At 41.0% G+C, this 16605-nt stretch overlaps 1 protein-coding gene and 1 non-coding gene across 2 annotated transcripts in view; both read left to right on the top strand.

The window, feature by feature from the left end:
* Window positions 1–16605, top strand: part of PDE3B (phosphodiesterase 3B) — a gene marked incomplete at its 5' end in the record, with an annotated part of 155620 nt that overhangs the window by 53369 nt on the left and 85646 nt on the right. The gene's annotated exons all lie outside the window — the stretch shown is intronic.
* LOC115869884 lies at window positions 2885–3048 on the top strand. Its single transcript, XR_004046411.1, has one exon. It is a non-coding gene; the product is annotated as a U1 spliceosomal RNA (small nuclear RNA).

The following is a 16605-nucleotide window of genomic DNA, read 5'->3' as shown; positions in this document are numbered from 1 at the left end:
TCCATTCTTGGAAACATTTTTCAAACTCATCTGTTTGGATGGCTGACAGCACCTCCCTCCTTTTTTTCCTCGCCTCGTCTAAGTCATCAAATCACTGTCCTTTTGTGCCCCTCTTCATTCATGGAAACAGAAAGAAGTCGCAGGGAGTGAGGTCAGGTGAGTAAGGTGCAATGGGGCAAGAGAGGCATGCTGTTTTTTTGCCAAAAACTGGAGCACAGAGATGGCTGCATGAGCAGGTGCAGTGTCATGGTGACAAAACCAGTCCCCCATCTGCCATAAATCAGGCCTTTTTTGTTGCACACTGTTTTGCAATCTTTTCAGAACCTCTAACTAGAAAGCTTGGTTAACAGTCTGACCTGGTGGAATGAACTCCAAATGCGCTCCGAGTCAACATTTCCATCTCTTTGGGAAGTTGACAGACGGCCAGGACGAGGTTTGTCATCAACTGACATTTCACCTTTTTTGAAATGAGAAAACCACTCATACACTTCAGTTTTTCCCATAGCACTCTCCTTGTAAGCTGTGTTCAACATCACAGCAGTTTCTGTGGTATTTTTCCCAAGCAGGAAACAAAATTTTACAGCCACACGCTGTTCTCATAAATCAGCCTTCACAAAAAGCGATGTTTGAGCAAAACAGATTTTACAAAAAAATTCACTGTGACCAGAGAGAACCTTCCTAGGCGGAGCTGCTGGGTGCACTGTGAGTTGCTCTATGCTCACCTAGTGGGGAAAATGGCATACTTCGAACGCTCCCCTCTGCCTAGCACAATCCCAGTTTTGGGGGTTACTCCTTTGGGTGATACAAACTTAACATATTTGGCTCCTACTAATAGATTCAGGGCTTCAAGTCTACCCAGAGGCACCTTAGAAGAAAGACTGTGCAATCTATTAAAAGCATCCATCAAAAACCCGGTAGTTCTACTTTGGTACAAGTGGATGTGCTTGCCATGAGTTGGAATCAACTCGATGGCACCCAGTTTTCGTAATAATCATAATCCTCTTACTACATCTAAAGGCACTCATATTGTAGAACTTTGGTTTAGGGTCTCTTTGGTTCAGTGTACCCAGAATTTTAATCTATTTCAAAAATTAAGAAAAACTCACATGCCGTTGTTTACCCTGAGAGGTCCATTGGCAAAGTCTCTTTCATCAAGCACACCTTACAGAGTTTCTGTTCCTGAATCCTTACAAGAACAGAAAGCCTCATCTTCCTCTTGAGGAGTGGCTGGTGGTGTTGAACCTTGGACCTTTCGGTTAGCTGACTAAGGGCTAACGGCTATAATAAGAGAAGTGTTGAATGGAGCACGTGTATGGTCCTGCCATCTCTGCTGGTTGTTTCAGTACTACGACCCCTTAACTGTTTCCACAGAGTTGACTTATACTCACAGCCACTCTGAAGGACGGAGCAGACCGACTCCACGCGGCTTCCGTGGCTGTAATGGTTTACAGAAGCAGACTGCACACCTTTCTCTCACGGAGTGGCTGCCGGGACGATCTTTCCTGGTCCGAAGCCAAACGTTTAACTCCTGAACCACCAGGACTCCTTTTTAGGCACCACTGAATCAGATCGAGGGTTTTCTCAATGTGTTCAATTAAAAAAAATATTTTTCTGCAGTTCGATCAGGATTGTTAAGGTTTGTGTGTGTGTGTGTGTGTGGTGTCTTTAAACCACAATGTCAAGGTAGATCATTAATAGTTGCTGATTACTATTTAACATAGGAGAAGTCTTGGTGGCGTAGTGATTACTCATTGGGCTGCTAGCCAGAAGGTCAGCAGTTTGAAACCACCTGGCTCTCCACTGGAGAAAGATACAGACTTTCTAACTAGTGCAAAGAATGACAGTCTCGGAAACCCATAGGGGTCCTTCTACCTTGCCCTGTAGGGTTGCCTTAAGTCAGAATTGACTGGATGGCAGTGAGCTTGGAGCTATTTAGGTGTTGTGTTAAGGACTTTTTGTTAAAACTCTGTGCCATCCAGTGAATTCTGACTCATAGCAACCCTGTAGGACAGAGTAGAACTGCCCCTGTGGATTTCTGAAATTGCCAACAGTTTATGGGAGTGGAAATTCTCATCTCTTGCTGCTGGTGATTTTTCACTGTTGGCCTTGAGGCGAGCAGCCCAACTCGTAACACCCTCTACTACCAGGGCCCCTCTTTTTTATCTATTGCCGTCCTTAATTGTTACAATAGGCTTTTGAGGTACAGGTACTGTTATTAGCTATAGTATTATAGATACAAAGCACAATTGCAACTTGGTCAGGGTCATAAAAATGGTTAAGTAGCGACCCCATCAAACTCGACTGGAAAACACTCATAAAGGCCAACAAACAGACCTCGAACTATTTATAGCCTTCTCCATTTTTGTCAGTGGCTTTCTTTTTGTTGTTTGTTGTTGTTGTTTTATTGTTCTTGACTTCCTTTGTTATTTTATTTGGCTTTGCCTGGTTTTTGCGCTTATTAATGTATCTGCATGTCTATCTAGATAAGATAGGTGGGATAAAAAATTTGGAGATGAAAAGAACGGGATCATTGGTTCCAGGGAGTGTGTGTGTGTGGGGAGGCATACAGGACAAGGGGAGGTGGGAGAAAGGCAGGGGGTGGGGTGGGAAACCAACCCAGGGACATGGGAATAACAAGTGAACTAAAATCAATGGGGAGAAGGGCGTAGGATGTCTAGTGGGCCTTAATCAAGGGCAATGTAGCAGCGAGGAATTACTAAACGAGGAATTACTAAACGTGAATGAAGGCCAAACATGATAGTGGAACAAGAAGAAAGTAAAAGGAAATAGAGAAAAGAACCAAGAGGCAAAGGAGGTCTAAATACAGGCATGTACATATGTAAATATATATATAACAAGAGGGGAATAGAACTATGTACTCATATCTATTACCTGGCAGGGGAGATACCATGATCACAAAGGTGGTTTTCCCAGGGCAAGGCTTATCCATTGCACTCCGGATGTGCTGACCCCTGTGATTTCCCCAAATGTGGGAGACTCGACTGCATAATTTGTGGTAGTGGGGGACTGCGTTCTTGCTCTCCCCTGTAAAGAAATAAAATAAGAATTAAGGTTGCAGATGGACATTGGGCCTTGAGTACTCCCTCAACACAAGAATACTTGGATCTAACAATCCAGCATTCTGTGATGCTCACCTTTCCGACACGATCGCTGAAGACAAAATGGGTGCATAAGCAAATGTGGTGGAGAAAGCTGATGGTGCCTGGCTATCAAAAGATACAGTGTTTGGGGTCTTAACGGCTTGAAGATAAACAAGCAGCCATCTAGCTGAGAAGCAACAAAGCCCACATGGAAGAAGCACACCAGCCTGTGTGATCATGAGGTGTCCATGGGATCAGGTGTCAGACCCAGAACAAAATCATACCCAATGTGAATTGGGGGAGGCGGGCATGGAGTGGAGACCCAATGTCCATCTGTAGACAATTGGACATCCCCCCACAGAGGAGTCACAGGGAAGAGATGAGCCGGTCAGGGTGCAGTATAGCACCGATGAAGCACACAACTTTTCCTCTAGTTCTTTGGTGCTTCCTTCCCCCCACTATCATGATTTCAATTCTACCTTATAAATCAGATTAGACCACAGTCTGCACACTGCTACAGATAAGAATCAGCAACACAGGGAATCCAGGATAGATAAACCCCTCAGGGCCAACAATGAGAGTAGAGATACCAGGAAGCTTAGGGGAGGGTGGGGGGAAAAAGGGGGAATCCATCACAACGATCAACCCTCCCAGGGGGACAAACAATGGAAAATTGGGTGAGGGGCGACAGAGGATGATGTAAGATATGAAAATAATTATAACTTATCAAGGGTTTGTGAGGGGGTGGGTGGGGCAGGGAGGAGGAAGAAGTGGGGAGCTGATATCAGGGGCTCAATTGGGAAGAGAAAGAATGCTTTGAAAATGATGATGGCAGCATATGTGCAAATGTGCTTGACACACTGGATGAATGTATGGATTATGATAAGAGATGTAAGAACCTCCAATAACAGTATTTAAAACAGTATTTAAAGAAAAAAAAAAGGTTAAGTATCAGAATCTGGATTTAAACTACGTGGGAAACCTTTACTTTTTACTCCATTTCCACCACTACTGTTTCTACTTTATAACCATTTTACAGATGAGGAAATTGATTTACATAGAGGAGAAGTAATTTAGCTTCAACTACCTAGTTGATAACTTGGCCCACCTGGTAATCTTTGACATAATCGTTTCTCTACAGCTAGTGCAAATAATGTGCTGTATTTTATGATTCTGCTAAATTTATAGTGGTTCACTAAATTAAAGTGCTTTGATACCTTTTACATATGTAGACATGTTACAAAAGTAAACATGTTTTATTAGCATGGACCTTAAGAAACCACTTAGAAGATGGTAACGAAGCCACTGTTTTGTGTCACTCCTGTTTAGAATGACTTTGCTCAGAGGCTAATTTGGGTCTTGTTGGGAATCCCCAAGGGTTATCTTTAGTAGAAATTTCTAAGAGATGATCTCTGCTAATGCAGTCCTCTCCGCCTGAAATGAACTGCCGTGCCCTGCCCTGCCCATTTTATTCCCATCTTTCCTCCTCTTCTATTTCTCTCCCACCTTTCTTGTTCTGGCCCTCAAACCCCATTTGCATTCTCCTTCTGCCTCCTTAGAAACAACCTTTTCTTCCTCTGAACTTATGTACTAACTTAAGACTTCATTTTTTTCTCTTGCTGGTGTACTCCTTATTTTGCCCAAGTAATGTCCTTGAGTAATGCTTTGAAAGAAAGGGTGTGTGAAAGATAGGTCTTCTGAGTTCTCGACCACCTAAACATGACTTCATTCACTCCCAAATCTGATTGATATAGAATATGTGTAATTTCTAAGTTCCTCAACATTGTTTTTATGTAGAAATACGAAGGTTTGATTGTCTTCTCTTCCCCAAGATGGCCCTAAGTTGAATGCCAGCCTTGATTTTCGGTAGGTGATACTTTCTGTCTCGCTTACTCTCTTTTCTTCCTCTCTGAATGTAGGCAGGGTTGGTCAGGACCAGAAGTCCCTACTTCTTTGTCGACAGGTAGGTCTCTGAATTGGTATAAATTGCTTTACATTTGATACTCTAGTAAATCCCTCATCATAGAGAAGTAGCATAGAATAGTAGTGAAGGCACACATTCTGGAATCAAACTGCTCAGAATAACATGTTCTGTGACCTTGTGCCAATTACTTTGTTCCCTTGTACCTCAGTTTCACTGGCTTTAAAATGAGAAAGATGGCCATGGTAACACTCACCACAAGAGTACGACGAATAACATTATAATGTATGGGAATTATAACACTTTAGTGTGTTCATTCATGGATCAGGAGTGGGATTTTCTTTTAATAGAAGAAAGGGATATTCTGTGGTTTAAAATTGAAAAAGGTGTATAGGAGGGTTGCGTACTTTTGCACTTAGCCATATGCTAGATGTGACACCAGTTAGAGGAAGACTCGTTAGCAGCCTACAATATGCAGATGATGCAAGCTTGCTGTTTAAATATGAAGATAACTCGGAGCACATGCTGATGATTGCCATGACCACAGCCTTGTTACAGAGGACCCCTACATATGAAGAGAACAATTCTTACAACTGGACCAATAAACATCATGGTAAACGGACAAGAAATTGTTGTTAAGGATTTCATTCTACTTGGATTAGTGCTCGGTGATCATGGAATTCAAATAATACATTGTTATGTTGGGGGAATCTCCTGTAAAAGACGTCTTTTAAGTTTCAGGTAGCAAAGGTGCCCCTTTGATGACTAAGGTGTGCCTGACTCAACCCATGGTCTTTAGCAGCCTCTTCATAGACATGGACAACATGGGCAACGAAAAGAAGGCGGCAGAAGAAGAACCGATGCTTTGAATTATGAGACCACTGAAAAGCCTTCAGTACTGTGAATGTTGAAATAGACTGCCAATCGCACAAACACATCTGTCTTAGAAGAAATATAGCCAGGTTACTCCTTAGACACCAGGATGGGGAGATTTGGACTCATTTACTTTGGAAATGTCAACAGGAAAGCCCAGTTGCCAGAAAAGAACACCATGTTATGTAAAACAGAAGGCCAACGAAAACAAGGGAAACCTAGCAGACTCAAACCATGAAGATGGCGCAGGAATGGGCAACCTTTCAGCCTGTTATACTCGTAAGGTCTCCATGAGTCAAAGCCCAGTCCTCATAGCTGACAACAGTAAGAACAGCCTACACCTACTTCCTGGGAGAAAGATGAGGCTTTCTAACCCCATAAAGATTTACAGTCCCAGAAACCCAAAGGGCCAGTTCTACCCTTCCCTAAAGGGTCACTGTGAGTTGCATCGAGTGAGGTTTTTAGTTTATACCCTACTGCCCTTGAGGCCATTCGGACTCACAGTGACCCCGTAGGTCAGGGTAGAAGTGCCCCTTTGGGTTTCCAAAGCTCTAAACCTTTGGAGGAGCAGCAACCCTCCTCTTTCTCTTGCAGAGCGACTGGGAGAGTTGAAAATGCTGACCTCTCGCCATCAGAGTTCGTTACAACAGCCTATAGAGTTCTAAGAATGACTCAGCATTTGTAGATACTTAGAATTGTGCCAAGTACATAGTTATAGGAATTGGCAAGCTATAGTCCATGAGCTAAATACAGTGTATGATTTGCTTTTGTACTTACATGTTGGGTTGCTAACCACAAGACCAATCATTTGAAACCACAATGGGATAAAGATGAGGTTTTCAACTCCTGTAAATAGTTACAGTGTCCCAACCCCACCAGGGCCGTTCTACCCTGCCCTATAGGGTTGCTATGAGTTGGACTTATTCTATGGCAATGGGTTTTGGTTTGATGACCTATGGGGACCTTGGGGCACAGTGGGTTACACATTGAACTGCAGAGCTCTGGTCATTTTGTGGGAGAACGATGAGGCTGTCTGCCCCTGTAAAGATGTAGTCATGGGAACCCAGAGGGACTCCTTCTTCTCTGTCTTACAGGGTTGTTGAATTTGTTGTTGTTGTTGTTGTTGTTGAATTGACTTGATGGTGGTGGGTTTTGGTGAGCCTAGAATGATGTTTACATTTTGAAAGGATTGTTAAAAAAAAAAATCAAAGAAAAATATGCATGGTGTAAAACTTTAAATGTTACGCTTATCCTTTATAGAAAGAAATTTCCAAACCCTTAAACATATTTTATGTGTTCATTTAAAAATAGACAATAACTTAGTTTCAGGAGAATGAGAAAGACAAAAAGAAGCTTTTAGATAAGGCCTCAAAATCTTTTGACTGTCCCCTTCAAATTGCTCTCTTTTCCCTCATTGTTATGAAACTTTTGGCTTGATAACTTAGGTTACAATGGTGCACTCAGTTACAGTAAGCATTATTTTTATGAAGAAGTATATTTTAAATGATGCAGACCCACATAGAACCATTTGTTCACTCACCTTTTACCTTTCTAAGAACTGGACCCGTTATTTGACACTCTCTCCATCTTTAGACAGGGCTTGGATACCTTACTTGACTAATAATCCAATTTATCTTCCTTCTTTGTATCTCTCCTTGCATTAGAATTAAAATTAAACTCATAGGAATTGTGGCAGGGAAAACATTAAAGTGAAATAATGAAGCATTGTCATTGCAGAGAAGAAATTAAAAATGTATTTGCTTTAGGTGTCATGGCTGAATAAAGCAGTACCCACGTGTGTCACTGAGAGGCTGTGTGATCAGCTCTGGGAACTCACAGGAAAATAATCCAAGCACAGAAACAGACGCAGAAGGCAGTAAAGTAAGATTTGGCAATAGCAGTGCACCACCAAGAAACTGTCTCTTGTGCCTTTTGGGCAACTCATTGGTTTAAAAGAAAAAGTTGTGGAAACCACGTCCGCTTTTCTCCTAGTCTCTTTCTGTGGAAACAAACAAACAGACAAAAACCGGGTAACTGCGATGGCTCCGCTGTACTGTTTTCTGAAATATGGTGCTCATGCTTAAAATGTGCCATTGTGGACTAAAGTTCATTCCTGACGTAATATATCTGACCTTCCTCAGTGTTTGGCATTTCTGTTTTCCTAAAACACGTGCTTGTCGTTACTCTGTCTTTTTAAAAGTCTGTAGGCATTCATCCAGGAAAAGAAACTCAAAGTAACAAAATGAATCTGGATTATTGTGTAAAATTAAAATTAATGTTTGTAGTTGGACCCTGGAAGATCTTTCTATGTCCAAATCACATTTTGCATCAGAGAACTTTAGTGCGGATGCACACAGTTATGCTGTTGTTGGGTGCTGTGGAGTCAGTGCCCGTGCACAGCAGCCGTGCTGGTTCTGTGCTCTCCTCTCCATCACTGTGATTTTTGACCTCACTGTGCAGCCACCGTGTCAGTCCAGCTTGTTGAGAAGCTTTCTCTTTTTCGGTAACCGTCCACTTCACCAAACATGATATCCTTCTTCAGGAACTGAAGAGTTTACGTTGTCTGAATTACATGAAACAAAGTTGTAGCATCCTCTCCCCTGAAGAGATTTCTGGCTGTGCCAAGACAGGTGTGTGTATTCTTCTGGCAGTTTGTGGTAGTTACATAGTCTGGTGTCAATTTGGGACGTAGGAATTAGGATTAAGAGGGAAGGGGTGGAGTCTAGTCTGTCAGTCATTGTATAGCCAATGAGGCCTCTGTGTGCGCATGGCCTACCCCTGAGGGTTCTGGGAATTCCTGTAATTCCTCCTTGGAGGCAAGAGACACAATCTCTCTGCTCACTCCCTTGGAAACGTTGCAGCTGACAAGAGACATGGAATTAAGCTAGCACCCTGAGCTGGAGAAGCCACGTGGAGACCCCTGCCAGGGCTGAGATGCTTCTACCGCCACTAGCTCCACAAGACTTAGCATCCACTGGCCTGTGATCTTCCTGTATTTGGCGTCATTGCATGTGTTTCGTGAGTCTGAAGAGGACTATAGATTGGTATTGGACATATGGGCTAACATCGGATTTATGGACTTGAACTGGACTGGGCTGGGCTGTTTTCTCAACATTCAACTGCTCTTGTATATAAAGCATTCTTATACACACATGAGTCTCTTATGGATTTGTTTCTCTAGTCTACCTGGACTGACACACACAGTCCATGGCACGTGTAGTATTCTTTACCAACACCATAATTCAAAAGCATCAGTTATTCTTTGGTCTTCCTCATGCATCGTCCAGGGTTTGTATGTATATGAGGTGACTGATAAAGCTCATAGGTTGGGACATCTTTTCCTCAACACTTCAAAGAGGTCTTTGGGAATAAGTTTGCCCATCGTAATATGTCGTTTGATTTCTTGACTTCCATGGGCATTCTTAGGCTAAGGAAAGTGAGATCCTTAACAATTTCAATTTCTCCTGTTTTTATTACATTGTTGCTTATTGACCTAGTTTTGAGGTTTGAAAAAAAATTATGTTGAGGTGTAATCCATATTTGAAGGCTGCGTAGTATTTTCCTCCTCATCAGGAAGTGCTTCAAGTCCTCTCTGTCTGCATTTTTCCTTGTAAAATCCTCCAGTATTGGAACTCGAGGCTGCAAAGCTACGTGCTTGCACATTTCTTTATCAAACTTTGTCTTCTCAAACTGCTCTTTGAAATTTTCTGTTCAACCGTTTTCCTTCATCATTTCTTGCATTTACTTCTCTGCATTTAAGAGCAAGTGTTAGAGTCTATTCCGACATACCGTTTGTGCTCTCATTTTTCCCTTCCTACCTTTTGTGTGGACTTTTGCTTTCTTTATGTATGATGTCTCTGAGGAAATCCCACAATTTGTCTTGTCTGCAATAATCGGTGTTTAGCGTGTCAACTCTGTTCTTGAGATGGCCCCTAAATTTAGGTCAGATATGCTCAAACGCGTACTTTGGCTCTCATGGACTTGTTTAAACATGAACATGAACTCTGATTTGTGCGGCTGATGGCCTGCTCTGTGGTTGGCCCCGGCCTGGTTCTGACTGATGGTATTGATGGCCTCTTTTGTCTTTCCCCACCAAGGCCAATTTGAGTTCTGTGTCGTCCACCCAGCAAAGCCCACATGTATCATTGCTGCTTATTTTGTTGAGTTTGTGTTTCATTTCCAACAAAGAGGTCTTGCAAAGTTCTGTCACCAAGGCTACATGATCCGGCTCCTGAGCCCTCTTCTTTGTTTCCAGTGTTCAGATTCTAGTCACTAGTAATTATCAGTGCGTCTTAGACTGTAAAAAATCTTAATTTCTTCATGCTTGCTGTTAGTGGTTGATGGGTAAATTTGGATAATAGTCATATTAACTGATCTTACTTACATGTGTATAGATAATATCCTCTTCTTGGTTATGTGTACGTTAGGATAGATCTTGAAAGAAATTTTACATTGAATGCAACCTTGTTCTTCTTCAGTTTGCTATTCCTGGCATAGTACCCCATCTGATTGTCCCACTCAAAATGGTCAATCCGAGTCCATTTCAGCTTACTACTGTCGGACATCTTCAGGTGTTCTGTTTCATTCTTAACAGTTTCCAATTTTCCTAGATTTATGCTCTATCCATTTTCACATTTTAATTAACAATGGATGGTTTCAGCTAGTCTCATTTTGAGGCATGTTTTATTAGCAAATGAAAGTTCCAAAAACTGCATCCCATGACATTAATAGTGACTCTACTTTGAGGCAGCAGCTCTGCCGCAGTTGCATTTTGATTGTGTTCCCAGCTGAGGAGCTTATCTTCTGGCATTATATCAGCTACATAAGTACAGAAGAGCTTTTAAAAACAGACTTCAGTTTCTTGAGAAGTTTTTGATTTACAAATGAATTGTGGCTTGAATAGGTTTTGAGAGGGAGAGGGGGAATAATGTGTTAGTCTGGGTTGGCTAGAGAAACAAATCCAGAGATACTCATATGTGTATAAGAGAGAGCTTTATATCAAAGAGTAATTGTATATGAAGGAAATGTCCCAGCCTAGTCCAGATCAAGTCTATAAGTCCAATATTAGCCCATATGGCTGATATAAATTCCTCTTCAGACTCACACAACACATGCAATGGAAAATTACAGGCCAGTGGGTGGAAGCATCTAAGTGCTGGCGTGGGTCTCCACGTGGCTCCCCCAGCTCCAGTGCTCTGGCTCCATCAGCATAGCTCCATGCCGTTTGTCAGCAGGAAGAAGAAGCAGAGTGTGTGTCCCGCCTCCCGGGAGGATGACAGGAGTTCCCAGAAACTTTAGGAGAAGGCCATGCCCACACAGAGACCTCATTGGTTATGACCTGATTGACAGGCTAGACTCCACCCTTCCTGAAGTTGGCAGTAGATTATGTGAATGCCACACTCATGAATATATATGTTTGAGGATACTTGTATCTGTGTATTTACCTTTGCTCCTGCAAATATATCCATGCATGTGGTGGGGCACACAGCGGACAAAGTTATGCAAACTCCTTAGACTTTGCCAAATACCTTGAAGGAATACATTTCTGGGCCAGGCAGCTCAGGGCCTTGGTCTTGGGAGACGCTAGAGTCATGTGATGTAATATGGTTCACAAAGGGTAGGTTCTGTAATTCTCCGAAGGAGATAGTCAAAAGATGCCCCTCGACAGAAACTGTAAATTGTGGCTAACACTATTAACATAAAAGGGAAACTTGGTTTTTGTCCTAAGCCATTTTTCTCTATATAAATTTTAAAAGAAACGTTTTGCCTGAATACACCAAAACCCCCACTCCCTGCCACCCAGTCTATTCTGACTCACAGTGACCCCATAAGGCGGGGTTTCGAAGACTGTGACTCTTTACAGGAGTAGGAAACCTCATCTTTCTCTTTTCTGCAAAAACAAGCAGCCCGAGACTCAGTGGTACTGGTTTGGGGAGATTGGTTTAAACAAAATAGAATTTCTTTTAAAATCTCTTCTATTTTTTTTAACATTCATGTTTTTAACAAATTGGTTCACAAAAAGCATATAAACATGTAACGAAAATAATGTCCTTTTATAACAAAACCCAAACCAAACTGCCTGCCATCCACTCGGTCCCGATTCAGCGCCCTGTGCCTTTGCGTAGATGTGTTACAACCCTTATGTTGTAGATGGAATACTTTCAAAGAAATTGTCACTCTCTGGCTCAGGGCAGATGTGGTATAAAAGTTTATACCACATGCAGCATAACATTGGTATATTGAATATTGCAAGCAAGTTATATAGCCTAAATATGTCAATTTGACATAGGCTTGACATACGTATTAGTAAGACTGTATTGCACAATTTGCAATTGTGCTTTAAAATATGGGGACCATTTTATTCTAGTTCCCCTTCGAAGCCTCTGGCCTCACAATTGGTTGCATAATGGCTTACTGTCCTGTGACTTATTAATTGTTGGACTGGGTATGTAGCTGTTTACGTTTCAGATTGGCCACCATCCCAGTTCATCACTGGCAGCTGTTTTGATCTGAGGCAGGTGGCCTCAAGAAGCAGCATCCATAAATTAAAACCCTGAATGCATTTTCTGTGTGTTTTTAAATCTTTCTCAGAAACCTGAAGGTGTCTCCGTACAGAAGTAATTTCAAACTCATAATGTTCTCTGAAGTTTCACATCATCAATATATACTAAATTTTGCAATATAACAAACAGCATTATTTTCAGATTTGTGAAATAAATACTTGCTAACTAATTTGAACATAGAGATGAGCTAAAAAGATCCCAATTGTAGATTTACATAGAGTGTCTTATAACACAGTTTCTTAAATCTGCCTCAAATAGAAGAAAAGTTATTCTATCCTCACCAGTTAATTTGTTTCAGTTCTCTTTTTCTGTCATTCATTATGGCTTTGGACAGTCTCCAGGATAGCTATACTTACTAATTATATTATTATTAAGATGACAGGGAAATGTTTTTCCACTTCACTGTTCCAAATAGCCACATTAAAGGAGAGGACTAACAAAAGAAGTTAACTTCATAAATGTATAAGGAACTCCCTATAGCCTTAGAACAGTGGATCTCAACCTTCCTAAGGCTGAGACCCTTTCACACACTTCCTCATGTTGTGGTGACCTCCAACCATAACATTATTTTTATGGCTTTACTTCATAACTGTCATTTTGCTACTGTTATGAATCGTAATGGAAATATCTGATATCCAGGATGTATTTTCATTGTTACAAATTGAACATAATTAAAGCACAGTGATTAATCACAAAAACAATATGTAATTATTTACTGTGAAATATTTATTTCTAATTACAAATAAATGAAATTTTGTTTTGAAGCATGGTGTAGCATGGGTAGCACTCTTAATAAAACAACAGTAAACTAATTGCTACATTTTGCAACAGTATGCGGAAAAAAGCCGATGTCAGTGTGAAAGTTGAGAGAGTTTTTTGCTCACCAGATCAGAAATTCTCGGGGCGGTCTTTGCAAGAGCACAACAAAGATCATCTTCCACAACAAGTCTACTTCTGTATTTAGACTTGATAACCAACAAGCTGGAAACCCCTGTTTCACAAGGATAGGTTGTTGGAAATGGAAGAAGAAGGCGCAACACAGTCTCAGACAGAACAGGATATGACGGCAAACACTTGATCCAGAATTTTGTAACTGGCATTGTAGAGAAATCAGTTTTTGCTGCATCGCTGTTACTAAGTTCAATGAACTCCTCTTGTGCTGTCTCAGGAACATCTTCAACTCTGACTGGGAATGGGCTTCTGGCAAGTGCACATGGGGTGTCAGGTAGATTTGGAAAGTACGATGAAATTTCATCTGCAAGCATGTACAAGCGTGTTTTCACAGAAATTATCAACAAAATCCTTTTTTTCTGGTTCAATGTCAAGTTCCTCAAAGAAAGCAGATAAGGTAGGCAACATATAAATTTTATTTTCATCCATTTTTTTTTTTTGGTGCCAAAGCTGAAGTTTCATTTGGAATGATCGGATCTTTTCAGACATATTGAGGCATGTTGCATTTGGTCCTTGCAGTGATAAGTTTAACTCATTCAAGATGGTAAAGAGGTCAACCCAGTAAGCTATTTTTACATTTCATTTTTATTGCTGAAAAGTGCTCAAACTGCGGTCTTACTTTCTGGTTAAAAAATGTTTTGAGTTCATCATGAAGTTTTAAAACTTTCCCTCTCAACAATCATCACACTTCAGTGTGAAATACCAGAGCATTGTTCAGCACATCCAACTCATTGCACAGTTGCGAAAATAGTTGACTGTTTAAATTGCTCCCCTTTACAAAAGTGACAGAACTTATGACACTTTTCATTACTTCTTGTAACTCTTGTGGCAGTGTCTTTGTTGCTATTATTTACCAATGAATCATACAGTGAGTTCCAATGACATTTGATGACTCATTCAGTACCATACGTTGAAATCCAGATCGACATCCTAGCCTAGCTGGAGCACCATCTGTGCAAATACCACAAACCTTTTCCCAAGAGATCTTATGCTCTTTGAGAAATGAACCAACTGTGTCAAATACATCACGTGCAGTAGTTGTTACAAGAGGTTTGCGAAAAACTCATCTTTAAAGTTGTCATCATTAATACACCCCATGTAAACCAGGAACTGTGAACAGTTTGCAACGTCTGTAGATTCATCAACCTGGATGCTAAATATTGGAAGTGGAGCAGATTCAATTTCCTGGATTACCTGATCAGGAATATCAGCAGACATGTCATCTATTCTGTGGACAGTGCCATTAGATAAGGAAATTGCACTCAGTGTCGTAACAAATTTGTCTCCAATCATAACTCGAACAATGTCGTTGGCTGCTGGCAACAGTAAATCCTCAGCAATGGCGTGAGGTTTCATAGCTCTGACCATTCTGAGTGCCACCAAATATGAAGCTTCAACGGCTGCTACGTTTTGTTTGTGGTACTTGCCACCAGTGTCAAGTCTGGCTTTCTTGAGTCCATCATTTTTGCTTCTAAAGTAGTTGGTATCCTTGCCAGCAAGGCTCAGATGCTTGCTATCAAAATGGTGTTTTAGTTTGTTTGGCTTCATAGATTTGGCTGATAGAATTTCACAACAAATAGCACATTGCGGTTTCTCAATTCCTGCTGTAATTATTAAGGTAAAACCATACCATAAAAAATCCTCACTATATTTTCTTTTCTTAACATTCTTCTCTACATCATCCATTATCATGGGATGGTTTGCTAATTAAAATAAAATATAACAATAGTTTTAATCATAGAAAAGATGATACATGGCATAGTTCAGTCAGTACAGTTCATTAAAGTTTCCTATGATGTACCATTCTCTGTTGTTTTTTGTACATACCTGTTACTATCACAAGGGGGTAGTATTCACATAAACCACATCTGAATATAAAAGACCAATCAGCATCCAGATTAAGTTCCTATGGTACAGATATAAATATATTGCAGTAATTGATGATTTTACAGTACCTGATTTTACATTGACCCAATAATTATAATTCATGAAGTGTCATTTATCTCCAATGCTTTCAGCACAGTAGCTGCTTTTAACACAGCAGCTGCTTTCTACACAGTAGCTGCTCTCTACACATGTGTGACTCGTCTGCACAAATACATTATGGCGCCAACCTTGTCACACACAACTGTATTTGTACGGGGTGTATGTGATGGGGTTGGCGCAATGATGTCATCATGCCGGTTACTCATATGTGGGTGTATCTGCATGTGGGCGGACCCACCTGGAGACAGATAGAGAAGCACTGTCTTGGTTCCTAAGACCATCGGAAATATGTGTTTTCCAATGGTATTGGCGATCCCTGTGAAAGGGTTGTTTGACCCCCCCCAAATGTGTCGCGATCCACAGGTTGAGAACCACTGCCTTAGAAGCTTTGTATGTTAACATAAAATTTACTCTCTACCTAGGTTAGTACGTATGTAAATGAGAATAGAATATTCAGCTTCAGAGACAAGTGAAAGACCACCCAGTCTGGCCTCTCAGCACTTAAACTTCCTTGAGCAAATTGACTACCTAGTAAGCCAGCTTATGAAGCAGACTGATCCAATGTGAATATCACCATTTCTGAAGAATGCATCTTCTCTTTGCTTTTTCGAAAGCAAATACTTACCTTGAACCAAAGTCTTTCTTGTTTCTTTCCGTTTTCATCCATTGCTCCTAGACTTCCTATGTGGTTGGGGGTTGGGGGCTGGGGGGTTCAAACTGATGACCTTTTGGGTTCCAGCCGAGTGCTTTAACCACTGTGCCATGATTTTTGCCAACAAAACCACAGCGGTATTAACAGGACTGGCAGTTCAAACCCACCAGCTGCTCGGAGGGGGAAAGATGATGCTTTCTGCTCCTGTAAAGAGTCACAGCCTCACACCCTCGGGAGCAGTTCTGCTCTTCCCGATAGGGCCCCTCTGCCTCGGCCTCCACTTTGATGGCAGCAGATGACTTTCCACCAGTACAAACCACAGAGACTTTTGTGTCCCATTACAGTTATTGGAGATGTCTTGAGGTTAATGAACTTATATTGGATCACAAGTTTGTTGTAATTATATTTAGATAAAATAGTAATTTCGTTGATTAATCAGTTTGCATTTTAGAATTTTTTATTTTTAAAAAAAAATTTATTGGGGGCTCTTATAGCTCTTACCACAATCCATACATATATCCATGTGTCGAACACATCTGTATATATGTTGTCATCATC

The sequence above is a fragment of the Echinops telfairi genome, unplaced genomic scaffold (assembly GCF_000313985.2).
Source record: "Echinops telfairi isolate 266 unplaced genomic scaffold, ASM31398v2 ScPeMD7_60;HRSCAF=208, whole genome shotgun sequence".
Lineage (NCBI taxonomy): Eukaryota > Metazoa > Chordata > Mammalia > Afrosoricida > Tenrecidae > Echinops > Echinops telfairi.
Note: the sequence above shows the minus strand (reverse complement) of the source record. Positions and strands in the feature narration are given on the sequence as shown.